Genomic DNA, 26,696 nt, shown 5'->3' with positions numbered 1-26,696 from the left:
ATCTCACCCTAGAGATCCTCCTCCGGCTTACTGGAGAGGTGAGAGATTTTGATGATGTCACGTTATATCATCTTCTCTATGTTTCTAACAGATGGACATGACTGGAGAGGTGAGGGACTCTGGAGATGTATGAGTGATATTTATTACTGCGTCTCTCCATAATCAGGAATACACAGTAGTGAAGAAGACCTCTAGTCAGCGCTGTCAGGCCCCAGTATCTGAAGGACGGGGAGGAATTCTGAGCCCAATATCCAGGCCGACACCTCACTTCCCGATACATGAGAAAGTCAACAGAGACAAGATCCTAGAACTCGCCAACAAGATTAATAAGCTGCTGACTGGAGAGGTGACATCGATGGGAATGCCGGGACATTATACAGTAACGCTATGAAGGGATCTGGGTGATGACTGTATTATTCTGTTGTCAGTTTCCTGTAAGGTGTCAGGATGTCGCCGTCTATTTCTCCATGGAGGAGTCTGAATATTTAGAAGGACACAAAGATCTGTACAAGAACATCATGATGGAGGATCACCAGCCACCAAGTAAAAGACATGACTAAATACACACATCCTCTTACTAGTTATATGTAAGAAATTAATTGTCACCGTCTGTTTTTCCTGAAGTTAAAGAAGAAAGAACAACTCCCAGTCCTCTTCTTCTACAGGATGAGAGATGTCCTATTCCTCTTCTTCTACAGGATGGTTCAGAAGAACATCAAAGCATTTCATATGAGGATATAGATGGAAATAAGGTCTCATGAAAGGTTCCCCATGATCTGTAAAAGTGCTGTGAAGATCTTGTGTTCAGTCTTGTTTTATAAACCAGTATTATATGTTTTATCCTTGTATAATGAGAAAGGTAGAGATGGCAGGATTACAGCTAACTATAGACCTTGCATGTCGTCTGGATCTTCTCACAGTTTTCTGGTCAGTAGAGACCTCTGGTTGGAAAAAGGAACCAACTAGATGCATATATATAGAAGACCTGCAGATATTTTTGGGTCAGACAATGAAACATAGCAGATGTGGATCCACTGTGTCTCTTGAACAGATTTGACATGGTTCGGCTCAAAGTGTGTTATATAAGTGAGCCCCCCTATCCCTGCACTTTATCCACTATACAGGGATCTGGACTTTGTTGCAGGGGAACCACTAGGCTGCTGCACTTGAAGTAGTTTCTGTACAAGTGACTGGTGACCCACGGGGTCAGGAAAGGCAGAACACATGCAGTCCGATAAATGGTCCGTTGTCATGGCAAGCTGCTCAGGATCAGAATGGAGATCAGGCAAGGGTCAGGTCAGGTCAGACAGCAAAGGATCCAATCTAGAAGTCAGGCAGAAGTCTGTACACAGAACAAGCTTTGCAGGAAACTAGCATACTAGAACCTACTGATCAGGCTCCTTTCCATGGCTTGTAGAGATCAGAGTGCGTGCATGCCGGCCCTATAAGAGCCAGAGATAGTGTGTGCACACATGACCTATGGGCAGAGAAGGTCATTATCGGCAGGAAGCAGGCCTCAGCTTGTGTGGGAGGACAGCGTTATTCCAGCAGCCGGGACCACTGGGAAGGGAGAGAGGGATGTCTGTGGGACTGGACCACTGGAGCCCTAAAGCTATGGAGCAGGTAAACCAGGCAGCAGGCGTGCCCACCAGCAGGAAGGAGAGGAGCTATAGGCATGGACCGCTGCCATAGCAGATAACTCTGCTGTCATTTCATCACTTTTTGTCATTGTAATTAATGATCTTTTCTGATCACATCAAACATTCCACACGACTTCTCCATCGGTCTGCTGACTTTTACAATTTATGTTTCACAGCTTTTAAATCTAGGTAAAGATCTGACCAATATTAAGGCTGATGATACATATGTGAGGCGTGATGAGCAGATCCTAGAGGACATTCCCACCGATAACCACCCAGGTGAGTAATAACCACTACATAAAGCAGAGAAGACTCACAGATTCTGCTCCTTCACTGGCTACTGATGACTCATTGTATAGTCAGGTAGTGGTGGCAGTTTGGGGGTCACTTATTGTACTTTCCGACAGGTTTTCCCTTATTAGCACACAATTATTACCGATACCAGGTGTCCCACAGTATTGATCAGAAGGTTGGGGTTAGTCACCCATTCTTCTAACTTCTATGAACCCTCTTTCCGTAGTACTTAGAGGCTTTACTGACACTTCAGAATTTTTGGAAATAGGAAAAGCCTTATGGTAGAGCTGAAATAAAAAGAGCCACCAATGAACAGTAGCAGCTGCCTGTCTGACCATCAAGATCTCACAATGTTCTGCCCTAAAGAAGTAATCATAGGAGGACAAATCCCCAGTGGTCAGTGACAGCTTGCCGGCCATTCTGCTCACCCCTTCCTGCTAAAGACTTCAGTGCTATACCCCACTCTCCCCAGGGGCTCTGACCAATCCCAGTATATGGGGCCCCAAAATATCTCCTGGCAGCTGTTAAATGGTTCCTTGTTGACACCTCAGAGAACACAGTCACAGTCCTGGTCTGACAACATATAGGATTATTGTATGTGCAGAGAGGTTTTATAGGGGAGCAGTTCTCTATTTTCACTGTGTGTTATCGGGTTCTAGACACAAATTGTAAACCCGGTGGTGTCCTAGTATCACACCCAAACAGGGAGGGGGGGGGGGGGAAATTCTGTAATCAATATTGGAGCCACCTATAGACTGTATAGGTCCGGGGAAGGTCCGGGTGTACGCACTGTGGGGGGGTGGGGGGGGGGGGACACTTGACAGTGCCCCAAGTACTTTTTCCCCTCACCCATGACAGCACCCATGCGACTAGGTCCTTCCACCCAGGACAGGGAACCTGAAGAGATAAAATGGTTCACACCCCCACCACACCTTAGTTCAGGTTTCCTGTCCTGAGGGATGTACCTAGGGACCTTTTGCTCCTAGCTTGGGTTCACACCCTAGGGCTGGGGAAGGTCCGGGTGTACGCACTGTGAAGGGCCTATTCCATGTAGCATTAGCCTCCTCAGGGAGCAGTTCATCAAGTCTGCCTTCCTCCTGCCTCCTCAGAGCCTCTAGTAGAGCTGTTGTGGCCATGTTCAAGGTACCAAACTGAACAGAATGGAGGCTGAACGGAGGCAAACTGATGCATTCTAAACGGATCCTTATCCATTCAGAATGCATTGGGGCTAAACTGATCCGTTTTGGGCCACATGTGAATCTACAAATTTCATAGTCATGAAAATAAAGAAAACTCTTTGAATGAAAAGGTGTGTCCAAACTTTTGGTCTGTACTGTATGTTTATGCTCAATAAATGCTGAATATTTTACAAAACCGAACAGTCCATGTAAATCCGTCTATTAGATTGCCAGCAGAAGCTTTTACATTATTGTAATATTTTTCACGAGACAATAGGATGTGTCTGCTGGAGAAAGCACCTTTACCGTGTTGCAGCTGAGGTTGCGCCACTGGCACAACGATTTTTCAGAGACACTAATATATGAGATAGACTCATTACATGCAAAGCGAGATATTTCAAGCCTTTATTTGTTATAATTTGGATGATTGTGGCTTACAGCTTATGAAACCCCAAAGTCCCAATTTTACAAAATGAGAATATTGTGAAAAGGTTCAATATTCTAGGCTCAAAGTGTCCCACTCTTGTCCCATTCTAGCCTTTTAATTGTCTCAGTATTTCAGTTGCATTACTGAAATAAATGAAATTTAGCACAATATTCAAATTTTTCGAGTTTCACCTTTATGTATTACCTCTAATCATGTCATTTACCCATATATTGAGATGACAAGATATGAATTTCACTGAATTATGGACAATGATATATGTCTGTATAGTTTGTACACTGGTTGAATCATGATGACGTTTGTTACTGTACTATTCTTATAACACTTTAATAACCCCTTAAAGACCGGCCCTACTTTTATTTTTGCATTTTCCTTCCCACGTTCCAATAGCCATAACTTTTTTATTATTTCAATCACATAGCCTATTTTTTTCGGGATAAGATAAAAAAATTTATGCCACCTATGTGTTGTATTGGCAAATGGGAAAAAATTATTTGTGGGGTGAAATTGAAAAGAAAAACAACAATAATCCACCAAGGTTTTGGGGTTTTGACATCACAGCGTTCCATGTGCACTAAAAATGACCTGACGTCCTTATTTTGCAACTCAAGAAGTATACAGGTTTAGTATTACCGCAATCGTATTATTTTAATTACTTGAAAAAAAAAAGTTTTAATTTTTTTTATTTTTTTTGCATTGCCATATTCTGCCAGCCATAGCTTTTTTTTTATATTTAGGACTGCAGAACTGTATGAGGATTTGTAGTTTTTATTGGTACCATTTTTGTGGTATGATCACTGTTATTCAAATTATAATTTTTTTGGGGTGGGGGGGGACAACATGACTAAAAAATGGCGCATTGCATGTTGTTCAGTTTTCTTCAAATTTTATTAGTTCAGATATTTTCGGATGCAGCGATAACTAATATTTTTTTTTTTATTCTTAGTATATTTTTATATGTAAAATTGGGAAGGGGAGTGATTGCCATGACAGGCCTGGAAAACTTCAGCAGCGTCCAGGCTGGCATGGGAACTGATCGGAGCCCCATGATTTCACTGCAGGGGCTTCGATCGGAAGGTAGAGGGAACCGCATTTGTCTGCCTTAAAGGACCAGGCTAATTTTCACCTTAAGGACCAGGCCATTTTTTGCAAATCTGACCAGTGTCACTTTATGCGTGAATAACTTTAAAACGCTTTTACTTATCCAGATCATTTTGAGTTAGTTTTTTTGTCACATATTGTACTTCATGACACTGGTAAAAGGGAGTCCAAATTTTATTTTATTTTTTTTTATAAAAAAAAACAACCAAATTTAGGGCTCTTTCACACTTGCGTTCTTGTCTTCCGGCATAGAGTTCCGTCGTCGGGGCTCTATGCCGGAAGAATCCTGATCAGTTTTATCCTAATGCATTCTGAATGGAGTGAAATCCGTTCAGGATGCATCAGGATGTCTTCAGTTCAGGACCGGAACGTTTTTTGGCCGGAGAAAATACCGCAGCATGCTGCGCTTTTTGCTCCGGCCAAAAATCCTGAACACTTGCCGCAAGGCCGGATCCAGAATGAATGCCCATTGAAAGGCATTGATCCGGATCCGGCCTCAAGCTAAACGTCGTTTCAGCGCATTGCCGGATCCGACATTTAGCTTTTTCTGAATGGTTACCATGGCTGCCGGGACGCTAAAGTCCTGGCAGCCATAGTAAAGTGTAGTGGGGAGCGGGGGAGCAGCATACTTACCGTCCGTGCGGCTCCCGGGGCGCTCCAGAGTGACGTCAGGGCGCCCCACGCGCATGGATGACGTGATCGCATGGCACGTCATCCATGCGCATGGGGAGCTCTGATGTCATTCTGGAGCGCCCCGGGAGCCGCACGGACTGTAAGTATACTGCTCCCCCGCTCCCCACTACTACTATGGCAACCAGGACTTTAATAGCGTCCTGGCTGCAATAGTAACACTGAACGCATTTTGAAGACTGATCAGTCTTCAAATGCTTTCAGTACACTTGCGTTTTTCCGGGTCCGGCGTGTAATTCCGGCAAGTGGAGTACACGCCGGATCCGGACAACGCAAGTGTGAAAGAGGCCTTACCAAACATTTGGAAAAATTAGCAAATTCCCAAGTTTCAATTTCTTATATAATACAATTACTTGTATAATACATAGTAATACCTCCAAAAATAGTTATTAATTTACATTCCCCATATGTCTACTTTATGTTTGGATCATTTTAGGAATGCCATTTTATTTTTTGGGGACGTTACAAGGCTTAGAAGTTTAGAAGCAAATCTTGAAATTTTCCTGACCATTTCTAAAACCCCCTTTTTCAGAACCAGTTCAGGTCTGAAGTCACTTTGTGTTCAGAAACCACCCAAAAATGACCCCGTTTTACAAACTACAGCCCTCAAAGTATTCAAAACTGATTTTACAAACTTTGTTAACCCTTTAGGTGTTCCACAAGAATTAATGGAAAATAGAGATAAAATTAAAAAATTTCACTTTTTTGGCAGATTTTCCATTTGAATCAAATTTTCTTCAGTTACAAAACAAGGGTTAACAGCCAAACAAAACTCATTATTTATGGCCCTGATTCTGTAGTTTACAGGAACACCCCATATGTGGTCGTAAACTGCTGCACGGGCACACGGCAGAGCGCAGAAGGAAAGGAATGCCATACAGTTCTTGGAAGGCAGATTTTGCTGGACTGTTTTTTTGACACTATGTCCCATTTGAATCCCCCCCCCCTGATGCACCCCTAGAATAGAAACCCCAAAAAGTTACCCCATTTTGGAAACTACGGGATAGGGTGGCAGTTTTGTTGGTAATATTTTAGGGTACATATGGTTTTTGGTTGCTCTATATTAGACTTTTTGTGAGGCAAGGTAACAAGAAATAGCTGTTTTGGCACAGTTCTTATTCTCATCTGACAGGTTAGATCATGTGGTATTTTTATAGAGCAGGTTATTACGGACGTGGCGATACCTAATATGTCAACTTTTTTTTATTTATGTAAGTTTCACACAATTATTTCATTTTTGAACCCAAAAAAAAACATGTTTTAGTGTCTCCATAGCCCGAGAGACATAGTTTTTTCAGTTTTTGGGTGATTATCTTGGATTGGGTATGATTTTTGCGGGATGAGATGACTGTTTGATTGGCACCATTTTGAGGTCTGTATGACTTTTTGATCGCTTGCCATTACACTTTTTGTGATGTAAGCTTTTATTTTTTACGGTATTCACCTGAGGGGTTAGGTCATGTGATATTTTTATAGAGCCGGTTATTGCGGACGCCTTTAGCAGAAGTCTGATCAGCACCATGGACAGCAGGAAGCCTGTGAAGGCGTCCGGTTGCCTTGGTAACCATCACTCGCTGCCACAACAGAGCAGCGAGTGATGGGGGGGAGGGGGGCCCACGTTCAGACCCTAAAAGTGGGAATAAACGTGTTCCCGTGCCTAGGCTGAAGATTCCCTAAAATCCCTAAGATGGTGAAAGGGGGAAGAGACAGCCTGCTTCCTCAGGACCTGGAGGGGGCAGGCGTCTCTCTAACAGCCTAGACAGAAAACCACAAGAAAAACAAAACCAACTTATCTGGTTACTGAGCAGAAACAGAAAATCCTTCCTTCCTCTGAGCAAGATAGAAGCTATAACCCGCACAGAACACTGGGAAAGGGCGTAATATAAACTCATACAAACGACCCCACCCAGTGCACCTGAAGAGAGGCGGATACAGCTCAATTCCAAAACCAAAACAAAAAACTACACACGTGCTGCTAACCTGGCAGACCTCCGCACATAACCTGAGCAGGGCATGACAGTACCCCCTTCTACGGGTGACCTCCGGACACCCCGGCCCAACTTTATCCGGGTAGGACCTGTGGAAAGCCCTCACCAGTCGGCTGGCACTAACATCCACAGCCGGAACCCACATCCTCTCCTCAGGGCCATATCCCCTCCAGTGTACCAGGAACTGAAGGGAACCCGGAAGAATACGTGAGTCGAGAACCCTAGAGATCTCAAACTCTAAATTTCCATCAACCAGAACAGGGGGAGGAGGCAATGGCGATGGTTCCACCGGTTTCACATATTTCTTCAGTAAAGACCTGTGGAACACATCATGGATCCTGCAAGTCTGCGGAAGATCCAGATGAAACGCTACTGGATTGACCACTGCAGATATTCTGTAAGGTCCAATAAATCTTGGACCCAGTTTCCAAGATGGTACTCTCAGTTTAATATTTTTAGTAGATAACCACACCAGATCACCCACACACAGGTCCGGACCAGTCATACCTCTCTTGTCAGCCATTCGCTTATACCTCTCGCCCATCCTCTCCAAATTTACTTGAATCTTCCGCCAGATAGAAGACAAGGCAGAAGAAAATCTCTCCTCCTCTGGCATCCCAGAGGAACTAGTCCCAGAAAAGGTACCAAACTGAGGATGAAAACCGTATGCGCCAAAAAATGGCGACTCACCCGTGGACTCCTGCCTACGGTTATTCAAAGCAAATTCTGCTAGTGATAAGAATGAGGACCAGTCCTCCTGGTTTTCAGCCACAATGCACTTCAAGTAGGTCTCCAGGTTTTGATTAGTACGCTCTGTCTGTCCATTCGACTGCAGATGAAAAGCCGAAGAGAACGAAAGTTGGATGCAAAGACGAGAGCAGAACGCCCTCCAAAACCTGGAAACAAACTGCGTGCCCCTATCAGAAACCACATCCGAGGGAATGCCATGTAATTTCACAATGTTATCCACAAAATCCTGAGCAAGAGTCTTGGCATTGGGCAGATTAGCTAACGATACAAAGTGAGCCACTTTACTGAAACGGTCAACAACCACCAAAATCACTGTTTTCCCGGAGGAACTCGGCAGATCAGTAATTAAGTCCATAGACAAATGCGTCCAAGGACGAGATGGAATAGACAAAGGAAGAAGTGAACCAGAAGGTAGAGTGTGAGCAACCTTTGACCGTGCACAGGTTTCACAGGCTGCTACATAATCCTCAACACTCTTACGTAACCCGGGCCACCAGAACCTCCGGGAAATCAGATGAAAGGTGGACTTGTCCCCAGGATGTCCTGCAAGGACAGTATCGTGATGTTCCTTGAATACATTGTATCGCAATCCAGCAGGAACAAGAAACCTACCTGGGGGACAAGAATCCGGAGCCTCCTCCTGGGCTCCCAACACCTCCATCTCCAACTCTGGGTACAGAGCGGAGACAACCACCCCATCAGCCAAAATCAGAGCAGGATCCTCTGAATCACTTCCCCCAGGAAAACTATGAGGACAATGCATCTGCCTTGACGTTTTTAACCCCCGGGCGAAAAGTAACCACAAAGTTGAACCTTAGTAAAGAACAGTGACCATCTAGCCTGTCTAGGATTCAGATGCTTGGCAGATTGCAGGTAAGCCAAGTTCTTATGATCAGTATATACCGTAACGGGATGAGACGCCCCCTCCAACCAGTGATGCCATTTCTCGAAGGCCAATTTGATGGCCAGCAATTCTCTATCTCCTACATCATAATTCCTCTCGGCGACCGAGAGCTTCTTGGGGGAAAAAAAAGCACACAGACGCCACTTGCCAGGAGAAGAACCCTGCAACAACACTGCTCCAACCCCCACCTCTGATGCATCCACCTCCACCACGAATGGCTGAGGCACATCGGGCTGCATCAGAATGGGAGCAGACGCAAAACATTCCTTAATAGCCGAAAAGGCCTGCAATGCCTCATCCGACCAGACAGAGAAGTCGACGCCTTTCATAGTCATATCGGTCAGGAGTTTTACAATGGTAAAGTAGTTCAAGATAAATTTTCTATAATAATTGGTAAACCCCAAAAACCGCACCAAAGCTTTCTGATTCTCCGGTCTGTCCCATTCCAGAGCCGCCCGGACCTTTTTCGGGGTCCATACGAAAACCAGAGTCAGAAAGCAGATAACCCAGAAACGGAAGCTCCTGAACAGAAAACACACATTTCTCCAATTTAACATATAATTTATTCTCCCGAAGGATCGACAAAACTTGTCTCACGTGATCCTGATGAGTCTTCAGATCAGGAGAGTAAATTAGAATGTCATCCAAGTAAATTACAAAGAACCTTCCCAGAAAATGATGGAAAATATCATTGACAAATCGCTGAAACACCGCTGGCGCGTTAGTTAACCGAAAAGGCATAACCAGATTCTCAAAATGACCCTTGTGTCTGTTGAAGGCCGTTTTTCTACTCATCCCCCTCCTTGATTCTGATCAGATTGTAGGCCCCCCTTAAATCTAACTTGGAGAACACCTTGGCTCCAACAATTTGATCAAAAAGGTCAGAGATCAAAGGAAGGGGATACGGATCACGGACAGTAATGCGGTTCAATTCCCGGAAATCCAAACAGGGTCTAAGCGATCCATCCTTTTTCTTAACAAAGAAAAAAACATCTGCGACCGGAGATTTAGATGGCCTAATATGACCCTTTGCCAAACTCTCAGCAATATACTTCCGCATGACCTCTCTTTCGGGTTGAGAAAGATTGTATAGCCGAGACTTTGGCAACTTAGCCCCTGGGATGAGATTACCTGGACAATCATATTCACGATGAGGAGGCAATTCCTGAGCCCCACCCTCCGAAAATACATCCGCAAAATCTGAGAGATACTGAGGTAAAACCGTAGTAGACACCCCAGAAATAGATGCACCAAGACAATTTTCCGAACAAAATTCACTCCAACCAACGATCTGCCTTGCCTGCCAATCTATTGTTGGGTTATGTTTTGTCAACCACGGTAAACCTAAGACCATAGGAGCGGGCAAGTCCTTCATGACAAAACAAGAAATGATCTCAACATGTGAATCACCCACCCTTAACTGAATACCATGAGAAATATGAGTGAGACTCCTTTGAGAAAGAGGGGAAGAATCAATTGCGAACACCGGAATCTCTCTTTTTAAGGTGCAAGTACTTGGGCCCAGATTTTGAAGAAAAAGATAATCAATGAGGTTTACCCCAGCACCACAATCAATGAATACGTCAAAATAAAATTTTCTTGCGTCTAGCGCCACCATAGCTTATGCAACCTCCTAAAGTTCCTTTTACCAGAACGGAACGACACCTGACCCAGCTGCATGGGTTCCTCCCCTACCGCAGAATTACATGTCATAATACTCTGGAGAACTGGTCAGATGAAACCACTCACAGAAGGGATCCCTCGCGCAGAGGGGACCTTACACCCCTCTCTAATGCGTCTATCTAATCGTACTGCCAGAGACATAGCATTCTCCAATGTATCCGGATACTCATGAAAAGCGAGGGCATCTTTCAATCTCTCAGACAACCCCTGACAAAACTGACTACGAAGCGCGGGGTCATTCCACCCAGACTCCGTAGCCCATCTCCTAAACTCAACACAATACGCCTCTACAGTATGTTCTCCTTGTAATAAAATACGCAACTTAGATTCCGCCATTGAGACCCGATCTAGGTCATCATCATAAATTAATCCCAAGGCTTTAAAAAAATCATCCACCGACCGGAGGGCCAGAGAACCGGTCGGCAGAGAAAAGGCCCAGGACTGCGCGTCCCCTTTATGCAGGGAAATGATTATCCCTACTCTCTGACTCTCATCACCAGATTAAGACGGCCGCAGCTGAAAATACATCTTGCATGACTCCCTAAAGCGGATAAATTCTGACAAAGTGCAACAGCATTGCGGAGGTCAGCTACCTCCCAAGTTAATTCCTGCATGTGATCAACCAACAAATCAATTGGCTCCATCTCAAGGCTGCTGAGAAATGGCAGTCTAGGTTTTGGCGGGTTATAATGTCACGCTGGACAGGATACAAGATACACAAAAGACCACAAAACAAGTGTCTAGACAAGAAGCTGGTGATAAAGGTCACCTCCTGACAAATCCCTACCAGCTCTCCCTAGACTTCTGTGCCCACGTTCAGACCCTAAAGGTGGGAATAAACATGTCCCTGTGCCTAGGCTGAATATTCCCTAAAATCCCTAAGATTGTGAAAGGAGGAAAGAGACAGCCTGCTTCCTCAGGACCTGGAGGGGGCAGGCGTCTCTTTAACAGCCTAGACAGAAAACCACAAGAAAAACAAAACCCACTTATCTTGTTACTGAGCAGAAATGGCAAATCCTTCCTTCCTTCCTTTCTTTCTCTGAGCAATATAGAAGCTATAACCCGTACAGGACACTGGGAAAGGGCGTAATATAAGCTCATACAAACGACCCCACCCAGTGCACTTGAAAGGAGGCGGATACAGCTCAATTCCAAAACAAAAACAAAAAACTCCACAATTGCTGCTAACCTGGCAGACCTCCACACATAACCTGAGCAGGGCATGACAGCACAGCAGCCCCCGATGGGAGAGGGAGCTCCCTCCCTCCCTGTTAACTCCTTCCATACAGCGGTCCCTACAGACCGCGGCATGGAAGTTGTTAAACGGCTGACATCACAACTTGGGTATCAAACCTCTTGGCCATCCTGGAAATGAGAGGGGGCGGGCGGGCGGGATGTTCCCACATCCCCACCTCCTCTCTGTACTTCATGTCTCCTTTTGATCTCCATTCCTACAGAGATTCAGCTGAAAATCTTATCATCAGGATGATAATACTTGAAAAGTAGAAGAAGAGGATGAGACAGCTCTTTAGCTCAGTGTTGTGAAGTAACTTGTGCTGCTATGTGATTAGGACAGGTTTTGTGTGTACTAATAGGACGGCAGCCATTTTAGTTTTCCTGGTGATTGCTCCATAGAACAAAAGTCTATAACAACTAATGAAAGATATTTGGGAATATATTCATAATAAAGCACCGTATTTTTCATCCTTTAAGACGCACCTGCCCATAAGACGCACCTAGGTTTTAGAGGGTGAAAATAGGAAAAAAATATTTTGAACCAAAAGGTGTGCTTTTGGTGGTCTGTGGATGACACTGTTATGGAGGGGATCTGTGGATGTCACACTGTTTATGGGGGATCTGCGGATGTCACACTATTTATGGGGGATCTGCGGATGTCACACTATTTATGGGGGATCTGTGGATGTCACACTGTTTATGGGGGATCTGTAGAAGTCACACTATTTATGGGGGATCTGTGGATGTCACACTATTTATGGGGGATCTGCGGATGTCACACTATTTATGGGGGATCTGCGGATGTCACACTATTTATGGGGGATCTGCGGATGTCACACTATTTATGGGGGATCTGCGGATGTCACACTATTTATGGGGGATCTGCGGATGTCACACTATTTATGGGGGATCTGCGGATGTCACACTATTTATGGGGGATCTGTAGAAGTCACACTATTTATGGGGGATCTGTAGAAGTCACACTATTTATGGGGGATCTGTAGAAGTCACACTATTTATGGGGGATCTGTAGAAGTCACACTATTTATGGGGGATCTGTGGATGACACACTGTTATGGGGGATCTGTGGATGACACACTGTTATGGGGGATCTGTGGATGACACACTGTTATGGGGGATCTGTGGATGACGCACTGTTATGGGGGATCTGTGGATGTCACACTGTTATGGGGGATCTGTGGATGACACACTGTTATGGGGGATCTGTGGATGTCACACTGTTATGGGGGATCTGTGGATGTCACACTGTTATGGGGGATCTGTGGATGTCACACTGTTATGGGGGATCTGTGGATGACACATATATATCATCATCCACAGATTCCCCCCCCCCATAACAGTGTCCCTGTATAAATACTGACACCCACCCCCAGTACAGGGGGTGGAGGCCGGCAAGTGATGTTGGAATCGCGGCGGGGCCCGGTGCAGTCACTGTTCTCTATTACATCGGGCCCCGCTCACCGCAGTCTTTATATGTAAAGTGTAGAGATGGGAGGTTTGTTAAAGTATGGCAATCCTCTACAGTAGTAGCGCAATCCTCTGTAGTGCTCACTTTGAAATTCCAGTAGCAGGCAGGCCTGGAGCGTAACGTCACTCACTATGTCACGCACCTGCTCCGTCTGCTTCATTCATAAAGTGGGAGGAGCAGGCGCGTGACGTAGTGAGTGACGTTACGCTTCGGCCTGCCTGCTACTGGATTTTTTATAGTGAGTACTACAGGGGATTGCGCTACTACTGTAGAGGATTGCCATACTTTAACAAACCTCCCATGTCTACACTTTACATATAAAGACTGCGATGAGTGGGGCCCGATGTAATAGAGTACAGTGACTGCATCGGGCCCCGCCGCGATTCCAACATCACTTGCCGGCCTCCGGCCCCTCCTCCCTCCCTGCTATGCTGCACAGCGCGGCCTGCGATGTATCAGTGACACTAGTGTAAACATGGCAGCATTCACGTTATAAGACACACTGACATTTCCCCCCACTTTTGGGGGAAAAAGTGCGTCTTATAGGGCAACAAAATACGGTAGTGTTTATGAATTTTCATTTTCTTATTTCCCCGAGAACCCCTTTAACTCATAGGTGCCACAATCCGCGTTGATCGCAGCATCTGAGGGGTTTAGTGACAAACATGACTGCTGCTCCCTGTCTTTGCAAATAACGAGGCAGCACTTCCAGCTTTAGGTGACAGGGTGTAGACCCCAAAACTTTAATCCCAGCAACGTTCCGGCCTACTCAATGAGGCCTTCATCAAGATATATATATATATATGAGGTCTGGCAGCACTCCCTTGGAAATTGGAAAAAAAGGTTGTCCGCGGTAATCCCTCGATTCAGAATGATGAATAATCAATAAAAGTCTGCAGCACTCCTTGAAAGATGAAAAAAAATTGCTATTTATTCACACATGTCAAGTGACAACATTTCGGTTCTCTCACAGAACCTTTTTCAAGACTTGAAAAAGGTTCTGTGAGAGAACCGAAATGTTGTCACTTGACATGTGTGAATAAATATAGGAGACACACACAGTGATATCTGAGAAGTGAAATGAAGTTTATTGGATTCACAGAAAGTGTGCTATAATTGTTTAAACAAAATTAGGCAGGTGCATAAATTTGGGCACTGTTGTCATTTTATTGATTCCAAAACCGTTAGAACTAATTATTGGAACTCAAATTGGCTTGGTAAGCTCAGTGACCCCTGCCCTTCATGAATCCAATTATGAGAAAGAGTATTTAAGGGGGTCAATTGTAAGTTTCCCTCCTCTTTTAATTTTCTCTGAAGAGTAGCAACATGGGGGTCTCAAAACAACTCTCAAATGACCTGAAGACAAAGATTGTTCACCATCAAGGTTTAGGGGAAGGATACAGAAAGCCGTCTCAGAGATTTTAGCTGTCTGTTTCCACAGTTAGGAACATATTGAGGAAATGGAAGACCACAGGCTCAGTTCAAGTTAAGGCTCGAAGTAGCAGACCAAGAAAAATCTCAGGTAGACAGAAGCGACGAATGGTGAGAACAGTCAGAGTCAACCCACAGACCAGCATAAAGACCTACAACATCATCTTGCTGCAGATGGAGTCACTGTGCATCGTTCAACCATTCGGCGCACTTTACACAAGGAGATGCTGTATGCAAGAGTGATGCAGCGGAAGCCTTTTCTCCGCCCACAGCACAAAAAGTGCCGCTTGAGGTGGGCTAAAGCACGTTTGGACAAGCCAGCTTCATTTTGGAATAAGGTGCTGTGGACTGATGAAACTAAAATTGAGTTATTTAGCCATAACAAGGGGCGTTATGCATGGAGGAAAAAGAACACAGCATTCCAAGAAAAACACCTGCTACCTACAGTAAAATATGGTGGTGGTTCCATCATGCTGTGGGGCTGTGTGGCCAGGGCAGGGACTGGGAATCTTGTCAAAGTTGAGGGACGCATGGATTCCACTCAGTATCAGCAGATTCTGGAGACCAATGTCCAGGAATCAGTGACAAAGCTGAAGCTGCGCCGGGGCTGGATCTAAACAAGACAACGACCCTAAACACTGCTCAAAATCCACTAAGGCATTTATGCAGAGGAACAAGTACAACATTCTGGAATGACCATCTCGTCCCCAGACCTGAATATAATTGAAAATCTGTGGTGTGACTTAAAGAGAGCTGTCCATGCTCGGAAGCCATCAAACCTGAATAAACTAAAGATGTTTTGTAAAGAGGAATGGTCCAAAATACCTTCAACCAGAATCCAGACTCTCATTGGAATCTACAGAATGCGTTTAGAGGCTGTAATTTCTGAAAAAGGAGGATCTACTAAATATTGATTTCATTTCTTTTTTGTGGTGCCCAAATTTATGCACCTGGCTAATTGTGTTTAAACAATTATAGCACACTTTCTGTAAATCCAATAAACTTCATTTCACTTCTCAAATATCACTGTGTGTGTCTCCTATATAATATATTTATCTGACATTTTTTATTGTAACAACTAACGATTTATACAGGAAAGTCATGACGATTAACAAGGTTGCCCAAACTTTCGCATCCCACTGTGTGTGTGTGTGTGTGTGTGTGTGTGTATATATATATATATATATATACACTCACCTAAAGAATTATTAGGAACACCATACTAATACGGTGTTGGACCCCCTTTTGCCTTCAGAACTGACTTAATTCTACGTGGCATTGATTCAACAAGGTGCTGATAGCATTCTTTAGAAATGTTGGCCCATATTGATAGGATAGCATCTTGCAGTTGATGGAGATTTGAGGGATGCACATCCAGGGCACGAAGCTCCCGTTCAACCACATCCCAAAGATGCTCTATTGGGTTGAGATCTGGTCACTGTGGGGGCCATTTTAGTACAGTGAACTCATTGTCATGTTCAAGAAACCAATTTAAAATGATACGAGCTTTGTGACATGGTGCATTATCCTGCTGGAAGTAGCCATCAGAGGATGGGTACATGGTGGTCATGAAGGGATGGACATGGTCAGAAACAATGCTCAGGTAGCCCGTGGCATTTAAACGATGGCCAATTGGCACTAAGGGGCCTAAAGTGTGCCCAGAAAACATCCCCCACATCATTACAGGCATGATGGATACATGTTCTAATTCCGTTTACGCCAAATTCGGACTCTACCATTTGAATGTCTCAACAGAAATCGAGACTCATCAGACCAGGCAACATTTTTCCAGTCTTCAACAGTCCAATTTTGGTGAGCTCGTGCAAATTGTAGCCTCTTTTTCTTATTTGTAGTGGAGATGAGTGGTACCCGGTGGGGTCTTCTGCTGTTGTAGCCCATCCGCCTCAAGGTTGTGCGTGTTGTGGCTTCACAAATGCTTTGCTGCATACCTCGGTTGTAACGAGTGGTTATTTCAATCAACGTTACTCTTCTATCAGCTTGAATCAGTCGGCCCATTCTCCTCTGACCTCTAGCATCAACAAGGCATTTTCGCCCACAGGACTGCCGCATACTGGATGTTTTTCCCTTTTCACACCATTCTTTGTAAACCCTAGAAATGGTTGTGCGTGAAAATCCCAGTAACTGAGCAGATTGTGAAATACTCATACCGGCCCGTCTGGCACCAACAACCATGCCACGCTCAAAATTGCTTAAATCACCTTTCTTTCTCATTCTGACATTCAGTTTGGAGTTCAGGAGATTGTTTTGACCAGGACCACAACCCTAAATGCATTGAAGCAACTGCCATGTGATTGGTTGACTAGATAATCGCATTAATGAGAAATAGAACAGGTGTCGATAATAATTCTTTAGGTGAGTGTGTGTGTGTGTGTATATATTGTGGGGATGTGCTCGTGGTAGGCTACGGTAGCGGCGGCAGTATTGAGGCAATCATAGACAGTCTTTGTGATACACTGTGACTTTATTCACACCAACGGCATAACAGGCAATGTGCAGACCCCACAGGTGCATATCCACATAGTGCATAGAACAAAAGTCCTTCCATAGAAAATAAACAGCAGGTTTGAGTCACCTTGTTTTGGACAGACCACAGCAGTTCTGCAGGCTTCTAGGCTATCTGCCTTTGTCTCCCTCAGGCCATAGCCCCTTCGGCTCGTAGCACCACAGGTCCCAGGGCTATCCTTCAATGTGTGCTGCGCCCAGACTCTCCTTTACCAGCACTCACTCTGTCTGTGTAAATCTCCAGCACAGCAAGACACACCCCACCCCCATCATCAGCAGGCTGGGTTCTTAAAGGCCCAGCTCCACCAAAAACCTGGGCTGGCCGTGGGGAACAGGCACCCCCCCACTCTTTACCTGTTCCCAGTAAGAACCGGCCCGGACACGCTGCGCCAGCAGCATTCGCCGCTGTAACCGCAATGATCCGGTTCTTACTCCACCGAGGCCAGGACCTCTGGTGGCACGTATCGTCCGTCCATTATTATTCCGGGGACTCTCCTACATATCCCCCCCCTTTGTTCACCCCTGAGGGCTTGAACATACTGTTCAAGCCTGAGGGGGTGAACACATGCACAGCAGTGTACCCGGGACAGGGCATCTGCGTTCCCCTGTAAGCGGCCGGCCCTGTGCTCAACAGTGAACTTAAAGTTCTGGAGGGACAAGAACCACCTGGTAACCCGAGCGCTCCCCTCCTTAGCCCGACTCATCCACTGGAGAGGGGAGTGGTCGGTCACCAGACGGAACCTTCTCCCCAGAAGGTAATATCTGAGAGACTCGAGTGCCCACTTGATGGCGAGGCACTCTCTCTCCACAATGCTATACCGGGTTTCTGCTGGGGTAAGCTTGCGGCTTAGAAAAACCACGGGGTGCTCTTCCCCGTTGAGCTCCTGGGAAAGCACAGCCCCTAGTCCTACTCCCGAGGCATCTGTTTGAACTACAAACTCCCGCTTGAAGTCGGGCGTCACCAGAACTGGGGACTCACATAGGGCCGACTTCAAACAGGAGAACGCCTCCTCCTCCTTCTCCCCCCAGCGAACCATCACCGACTTTCTACCCTTCAAGAGGCCGGTTAACGGGGCTGCCAAGGTGGCAAAATGGGGAATGAACCTCATGTAGTACCCAATCAGGCCCAAAAATGACCGTACTTGCTTGGACGTACGAGGCCTGGGCCAATTCCGGATTGCTTCAACTTTATTTACTTGGGGCCTAATGACTCCGCGTCCAATCACATACCCCAAATAGCGAGCTTCCTCTAGTCCCACAGAGCATTTTTTTGGGTTGGCAGTTAACCCCGCCTTCCTTAGAGAATCTATCACTGCCTGAAGTTTTGACAAATGACCCTCCCAGTCTGGGCTAAACACGACTATATCATCCAGATACGCGGAGGTATACTGGTGATGGGGCTTGAGGACGACATCCATCAGACGCTGGAACGTAGCCGGAGCGCCATGTAACCCAAAAGGCAACACCCTATACTGAAAAAGCCCCTCCGGGGTGACAAAGGCCGTCTTCTCCTTTGCCGCCTCCGTCAGAGGTACCTGCCAGTAGCCCTTCGTGAGATCTAGGATCGAAAAATACCGGGCTTTTCCCAGCCGCTCTATCAACTCGTCTACCCGAGGCATGGGATAGGCGTCAAATTTTGATACCTCATTCAATTTCCTAAAATCATTACAGAACCGTAATGAACCATCCGGTTTGGGAATAAGGACAATCGGGCTAGCCCACTCGCTCTTTGACTCTTCTATGACCCCTAGACGTAGCATCGATCTTACCTCCTGCGAAATGGCCTGTCGCCGAGCCTCCGGTACTCGGTATGGTCTTAGGCGGACTTTCACCCGGGGCTCGGTGACAATGTCATGCTCGATCAAGGTGGTACGTCCAGGAAGGTCAGAGAATACGTCCCTATTCCGACTAACAAATTCTTTCACCTCTTGTGCTTGTTTGGTCGACAGTCCGTCCCCTATCGTCACCCCAGCGGCGCTCTCCGGAACACCTGGTGACCCCGGGTCACTCCCTGACGTCCCGACAGAGGGCGGGCTGTCTGCAAACAAATTCTCTCTGTCTCTCCAAGGTTTTAGTAGATTCACATGATATACCTGTTCGGGCTTCCGCCTCCCTGGCTGGTATATCCTGTAATCAACTGGGCCCACCTTCTCCTTAACTTCATAGGGTCCTTGCCACCGGGCCAAGAATTTACTCTCGACCGTGGGCACGAGTACAAGAACTCGGTCCCCCGGGTGAAATGTCCTTACCCGGGCGGTTCGGTTATATACCCGACTCTGGCCCAGTTGTGCCGCTTCCATGTGCTCACGGACGATCGGCAACACGACCCCTATTCGGTCCTGCATTTTTCCTATGTGCTCTATCACACTTTTATGAGGCGTAGGCTGTTGCTCCCATGCTTCCCTAGCGATATCCAGTAGCCCACGGGGATGTCGCCCATATAACAACTCAAAGGGCGAGAACCCCGTGGACGCCAACAAAACATAGGGCAACAGTAAGTCCCAATCCCTCCCGTCCTTAGCCACGACTCTTTTTAGCATGGACTTCAGGGTCTTATTAAACCGTTCTACTAACCCATCGGTTTGGGGATGGTAGACGGACGTGTGCAGGTGTTTAATATTTAATAGCTTACACAATTCCTTTGTTATTTTGGACATAAAGGGTGTCCCCTGGTCCGTCAGAATCTCCTTTTGGTATCCCCACCCGGGCAAACATACTCATGAGCTCTTTAGCTATTACCTTGGCCGACGTATGGCGCAATGGGACCGCCTCCGGATAGCGAGTGGCATAGTCTAACACTACCAGGATGTGTTGGTGACCTCAGGCTGACTTAATAATGGGGCCTACCAGATCCATGGCGATCCTTTCGAAGGGCACCTCTATAATGGGCATAGGTACCAGTGGACTGCGATAGTGAGGTTGGGGGCTAGTCAGCTGACACACTGGACAGGACTGACAGAACCTCCGGACTTCCTCATATATCCCAGGCCAATAGAACCGTTGTAGAATTCGCTCCAGCGTTTTCTTAACCCCCAGATGACCACCCAACACATGCGCATGCGCTAAATCCAAGACCACTCGCCGGTAAGGCTGGGGCACCACCAGTTGTTCCACCACCTCCTGCCTTACCTTTTCTACCCTATATAACAGGTCCTGGTTATAGGCCAGGTGAGGAAATACGGTATCGGCGCCGGGACGCTGGGCAACACCATTAACCACCGACACACCTTCTCTAGCCCGCAATAACGTCGAATCCTGGAGCTGTGCGGTCCCGAAGGTTTCTCGGGGTACCTCCAGATCCAGGATGGACGAACTTTCTACTGTCTCACCCGCCAATACTTCTAGGGGAAACCGGTCAGGGTTACACTCTACCTCCTCTACGGTGACCCCTACAGCTGGGGTCCCTGCCTCGGGGTCCTCGGGCTCGGGACCTGGACATTTTCCTTCCCCATAGGTAGGCAACCCGTTCCTCCACAAAGTCCAGAACAGGGGAAAGTCCCTCCCCAATATTGCGGCATAAGGGAGCCGTCTCCCCACCCCGACGACATGTGGTACCTCCTTTCCACACACTGCCAGGGTAACCTTAGTGGTGGGATACTCCCTGCGATCCCCATGTATACAGACAATGGTAAGGGTTCGCCTTTCTGGGAGTTTTTCCGTTACCAGCGACTCATGGACCAGAGTTACCAGGCTCCCAGAGTCTAGCAGGGCCTGCACGGAGTGTCCATTAACAACGACATCACACACCGGAGGGTTGTCCGCCGCCAGCAGGGGGTCAGCTATATACACCGGTTGGGCATAAAAAGAGGACCGGCGAGCGAACCCGCAGTCCATGGGTTCGGATGCCCTAGGGCAGTTGGATGCCACATGTCCCCAGTCCTGACAATGCCAACATCTGATCCTCGCAGCCTCCCTCCTCCCCAGGGTATTCCTCCCACGGACTGGAGATCCACTCCCCTCCTTATGTGGTGGGATCCCTTTTTCAGGATCCCGGGTCGGCAGCGGGGGCTGACGTGACTTCGGTAGTACCGCTGAGTCCCGCCCCAAATCCTGAGTGGCCATATACCTCTCCACCAGGCTAACCAGTTGTTCCAGGTTGCCTGGATCGCCTTGTCCCACCCAGCGCTGTATGGCTCTCGGGAGGGTACGCACGAATCTGTCGACCACGACCCTTTCAACCATCTGAGAAGGGCTCAATATCTCAGGCTGAAGCCATTTTTTTACTAGGTGAAGTAAGTCATAGGCTTGTGACCGGGCGGGTCGGGACTCGGCAAACACCCACTGATACACCCTGTGCGCTCGCACATAGGTGTTTACCCCCAACCTGGCCAACACCTCAGCTTTTAGCCTCTCATAGTCCTTGGCCTCATCGCAGCTGAGGTCAAAATAGGCCTTTTGTGCGTCCCCCACCAGAAAAGGCGCCACCACCTCAGCCCACTGCTCCAACGGCAGCCTCTCTTGCTCCGCGGTTCTTTCGAATACCATCAGGAATGCCTCTATATCATCTCCCGGACCCATTTTCCTCAGGGCGGATCGGACTTTGTCCCTGGCGGTAGACACAGTCGGGGTTGTCGCAGTTAAAACTCCTTGCAGGGATGTTCGCACCGACTCTTGCATGGCTACCAGCTGCTGCATTAGGAGAGTGTTTGTTTGCTGCTGTGCACACATAGCCTCATCATGTCTTTCCTTCTGAGCCTGCAATGCCTGTTGCTGCTGTACATTACTCTGAATCAGGTGCTTAATGGCCTCCTCCATCTTGTCAGGAACCATAAAACTTGCAGGCCTGATATATGACATGCAGTCCAACACAACTTTTGCCTCAGGCCTGCCTCACTGCAGGAATGCCCGCTCCAAGCCACCAATTGTGGGGATGTGCTCGTGGTAGGCTACGGTAGCGGCGGCAGTATTGAGGCAATCATAGACAGTCTTTGTGATACACTGTGACTTTATTCACACCAACGGCATAACAGGCAATGTGCAGACCCCACAGGTGCATATCCACATAGTGCATAGAACAAAAGTCCTTCCATAGAAAATAAACAGCAGGTTTGAGTCACCTTGTTTTGGACAGACCACAGCAGTTCTGCAGGCTTCTAGGCTATCTGCCTTTGTCTCCCTCAGGCCAGAGCCCCTTCGGCTCGTAGCACCACAGGTCCCAGGGCTATCCTTCAATGTGTGCTGCGCCCAGACTCTCCTTTACCAGCACTCACTCTGTCTGTGTAAATCTCCAGCACAGCAAGACACACCCCACCCCCATCATCAGCAGGCTGGGTTCTTAAAGGCCCAGCTCCACCAAAAACCTGGACTGGCTGTGGGGAACAGGCACCCCCCCACTCTTACCTGTTCCCAGTAAGAACCGGCCGGACACGCTGCGCCAGCAGCATTCGCCGCTGTAACCGCAATGATCCGGTTCTTACTCCACCGAGGCCAGGACCTCTGGTGGCACGTATCGTCCGTCCATTATTATTCCGGGGACTCTCCTACAATATATATATATATATATATATATATATATATATATATATATATATATATACACACACACTATTTGGCACATGACTCATTGCTTGACAAAGGCTCCATTGAGTTGAGCTGAAATATTGCAATAGCATGGGCAAATAAAAACTCCACATTTTTGACTATTTAGGAGTGCTGCCTCTTTTTCTATTTTTATCAAACCTTGGATTCTGGTCAATTATCCTGGGAGGGATTGTGCCTTCCACTTTTGATTGTGCTGCTTTCCTTCTTTTCTTTATACTATACAGTATATATGTGTGTGTGTGTGTGTGTGTGTATTGTGGGGGATTAGTTCTTTTTTGGGGGTCATTCTCACAGATATCTTCGCCAGACACCAAGTTTAACCCCTTCTACCCCGGGCCAGTTTTCCAAAATCTGACGTGTCACTTTATGTGGTAATAGCTTTGGAACACTTTTACTTATCCAAGCCATTCTGAGATTTTCTCGTGACACATTGTACTTCATGATAGTCATAAAATTTTAAAATGACATTTTATTTTTTGGGGACGTTAGAAGGCTTAGAAGTTTGGAAGCAAATCTTGAAATTTTGGGAGATTTTCCAAAACCCACTTTTTAAGGACCAGTTCAGGTCTGAAGTCATTTTGTGAGGCTTACATAATAGAAACCACCCAAAAATGACCCCATTTTAGATACTACACCCCTCAAGGTATACAAAACTGATTTTGCAAACTTTGTTAACCCTTTAGGTGTTCCACAAAAATAAATGGAGATAACATTTCAGAATTTCACTTTTTTGGCAGATTTTACATTTTAATCCATTTTTTCCAGTAGCAAAGCAAGGGTTAACAGCCAAACAAAACTCAAAATGTATTACCCTGATTCTGCGGTTTACAGAAACACCCCACATGTGGTCGTAAACTGATGTATGGCCCCCCTGATGTACCCTTACAGTATAAACTCAAAAAAGTGACCACATTTTGGAAACTATGGGATAATGTGACAGTTTTATTGGTACTATTTTGGGTTACATATGATTTTTAATTGCTCTATATTACGTTTTTTGTGAGACAAGGTAACCCCAAAAAATTGATGTTTTGGCACACCTTTTATTTTTAATTTTTAACAACGTTCATCTGACTGGTTAGATCATGTGCTATTTTTATAGAGCAGGTCCTTACGGACGCAATAATATCAAATATGTCTACTTTCTATGATTGTTTTAGTTTTGCATTTTTGAAAACAAAAATTAGGTTTTTGTATCTCCATTTTCTGAACGCCCTATTTTTTATTTTTCCGATCGTCTTGTGCAGGTGCTCGTTTTTTGCAGGAAGAGTTGACTTTTTTATTGGTACAATTTTTGAGTACATATGATTTTTTGATCATTCATTATTACACTTTATGGGGCAAGGTGACCAAAAAATAGGTTGTTTTGGCGCCGTTTTTATTTTATTTTTATCTGAGGGGTTAGGTCATGTGAATTTTTATAGAGCAGATCGTAACGGACGTGGCAATACCTAATATGTCTACTTTTTCTTATTTATTTAAGTTTTACACAATAATCGCATTATTGAAACCGAAATAATGATATATTAGTGTATCCATAGTCTGAGCGCTTTTTTTTTATTTTTTAACAATTGTCTTAGGTAAGAACTCATTTTTTGCTGGATGAGGTGACTGGTACTATTTTGGGGGGTATATGCCTTTTTGATCTCTTGGTGTTACAATTTTTGTGATGTAAGTTTTATTTATTTTAATTTTATTTATTTTTTACGGTGTTCACCTGAGGGATTAGGTCATATCATATTTTTATAGAGCTGGTTGTTACGGATGTGGCAATACCTAATATACTTTTTTTTTTTATTTCACTTTAGCACAATAATAGCAGTTTGAAGCAAAAAAGCAGAGCAGGCTTATCACCACTCACTTATTTTACGTGCCTCCGATTCACTTCTTCTTTCCAGCAGTAGTTTCCCAGTTTCAGAGACCTCTGCTTCTTTAGTGTTTTTTTTTTCCACTTTGGTAGCCGCTACTTCGGTCACTGCAGCATCTGAGGACTTCACGTCCTCCAACACCTCAGCCTTAACTTCTTCAGCCATGGTTTTCTTGGGCCGGCGTCATATTCTTGCCCTCTTAAGTCCTTTTCCTCTTTCTCATCGATGTAGGAGGTACCGGGGACACCGGGGTCTTCACCAGACTCGTCGACTTCTGGCATTTTCCCCAGAGTCTCACTTAGGACACTGTTCTTCTTTCGGGAAGAATTCAGGAGAGCCAACCCACAGTAGTAAACAGGATCCGCATACTGGTCATCCAACTCCTCATATTCCTTCCCCAGCAGGCTGCTGGCTACTTGGATTGCTTTGCAGGCGGAAGGGATGTTTTTCGGGACCATGCCCTGGCTACCCACTGCTGTGAGTCTCTTGGCCTCTGCATCCACATCAGCTTCATCCATGGGTTTAGCAGAAAGATCTTCCGTCTTCTCTGCCTCGGTCGGCACCGCAGCGCCACCATCTCCAGATCCCTTCTTAACAGGCTCTGACTTGGCAGTGCTCCAGACTAAAAAAAATACCTAGTAGCCATTGGCTCCTGAACTGAAAAATTTTGGAGCCAAATCAAATTTTTAGTCGCCAAATCGAAACCGAATCAAAATGTTGGTATCGTGACAACGCTACGCCGATCAGTTCGGCATAGGGTTGTTTTGATACCAAAATTTTGATTCGCTTTCGTCACCATAAAAAAAGTATTGCAATACTCAATACCGCGGAAAAAAAAAAAAAAAAGCTGCGTGCATTTCGCATTTTATGAAACATTCGGCCCATAATAGAACAGTCCTATCCTATTTTTTGGGGTGACAAGGTGACTAAAAAATGGCGAATGCTCACCGCATAGGTGATATTTTTTAATAATTTAATAGTTTGGACAGCGCTATGTAATATGTTTATTTATTTATTGTTTATATATTTTATATGTAAAATTGAGAAAGGGGGGATTTAAACTTAATATTTTAGGGTACTTTCACACTAGCGTTTTTCTTTTCCGGCACAGAGTTCCGTCCTAGGGGCTCTATACCAGAAAAGAACTGATCAGGCATATCCCCATGCATTCTGAATGGAGAGAAATCCGTTCAGGATGCATCAGGAGGTCTTCAGTTCAGTCATTTTGACTGATCAGGCAAAAGATAAAACCGCAGCATGCTACGATTTTATCTCCGGCGAAAAAAACTGAAGATTTGCCTGAATGCCGGATCCAGCATTTTTTCCCATAGTAATGTATTAGTGCCGGATCTGGCATTCAAAATACCGGAATACACCCGCACTAAATCCGGACCCATTCACTTCTATGGGTCTTTTCACACATCACTTGTGCGTTGCGTGAAAATCGCAGCATGCTCTATGTTGTGCGTTTTTCACGCAACGCAGGCCCCATAGAAGCTTATGGAGCTGCGTGAAAATCGCAAGCATCCGCAAGCAAGTGCGGATGCGGTGCGATTTTCACTCATGGTTGCTAGGATGAAAGTCTATTCGCTGTATTATTTTCCCTTATAACATGGTTATAAGGGAAAATAATAGCATTCTTTAATACAGAATGCATAGTAGAATGTCAATATAATAAACATTGGTGGCGCATTGTGCCCCCCCAATATAAGAAACATTGGTGGCGTAGTGCGCCGCCCCAACACCCCAGTATGAAACATTGGTGGCGCAGTGCGCCCCCCCAATATAAGAAACATTGGTGGCGCAGTATGCACCCCCCCCCCCCCAACACCCCAGTATAATAAACATTGGTGGCGCAGTGTGCCCCCCTCAATATAATAAACATTGGTTGCGCAGTGTGCACTATTCCCCCCCCCCCCCCCCCCAACAACCCAG

At 45.8% G+C, this 26,696-nt stretch overlaps 1 pseudogene; it reads left to right on the top strand.

Moving 5' to 3' along the window:
* The first annotated feature begins 495 nt into the window (after window positions 1-495).
* Window positions 496-26,696, top strand: part of LOC122934011 — a 213,912-nt pseudogene continuing 187,711 nt past the window's right edge.

This window comes from Bufo gargarizans, chromosome 4 (assembly GCF_014858855.1).
Source record: "Bufo gargarizans isolate SCDJY-AF-19 chromosome 4, ASM1485885v1, whole genome shotgun sequence".
Taxonomy (NCBI): Eukaryota; Metazoa; Chordata; class Amphibia; order Anura; family Bufonidae; genus Bufo; species Bufo gargarizans.
Note: the sequence above shows the minus strand (reverse complement) of the source record. Positions and strands in the feature narration are given on the sequence as shown.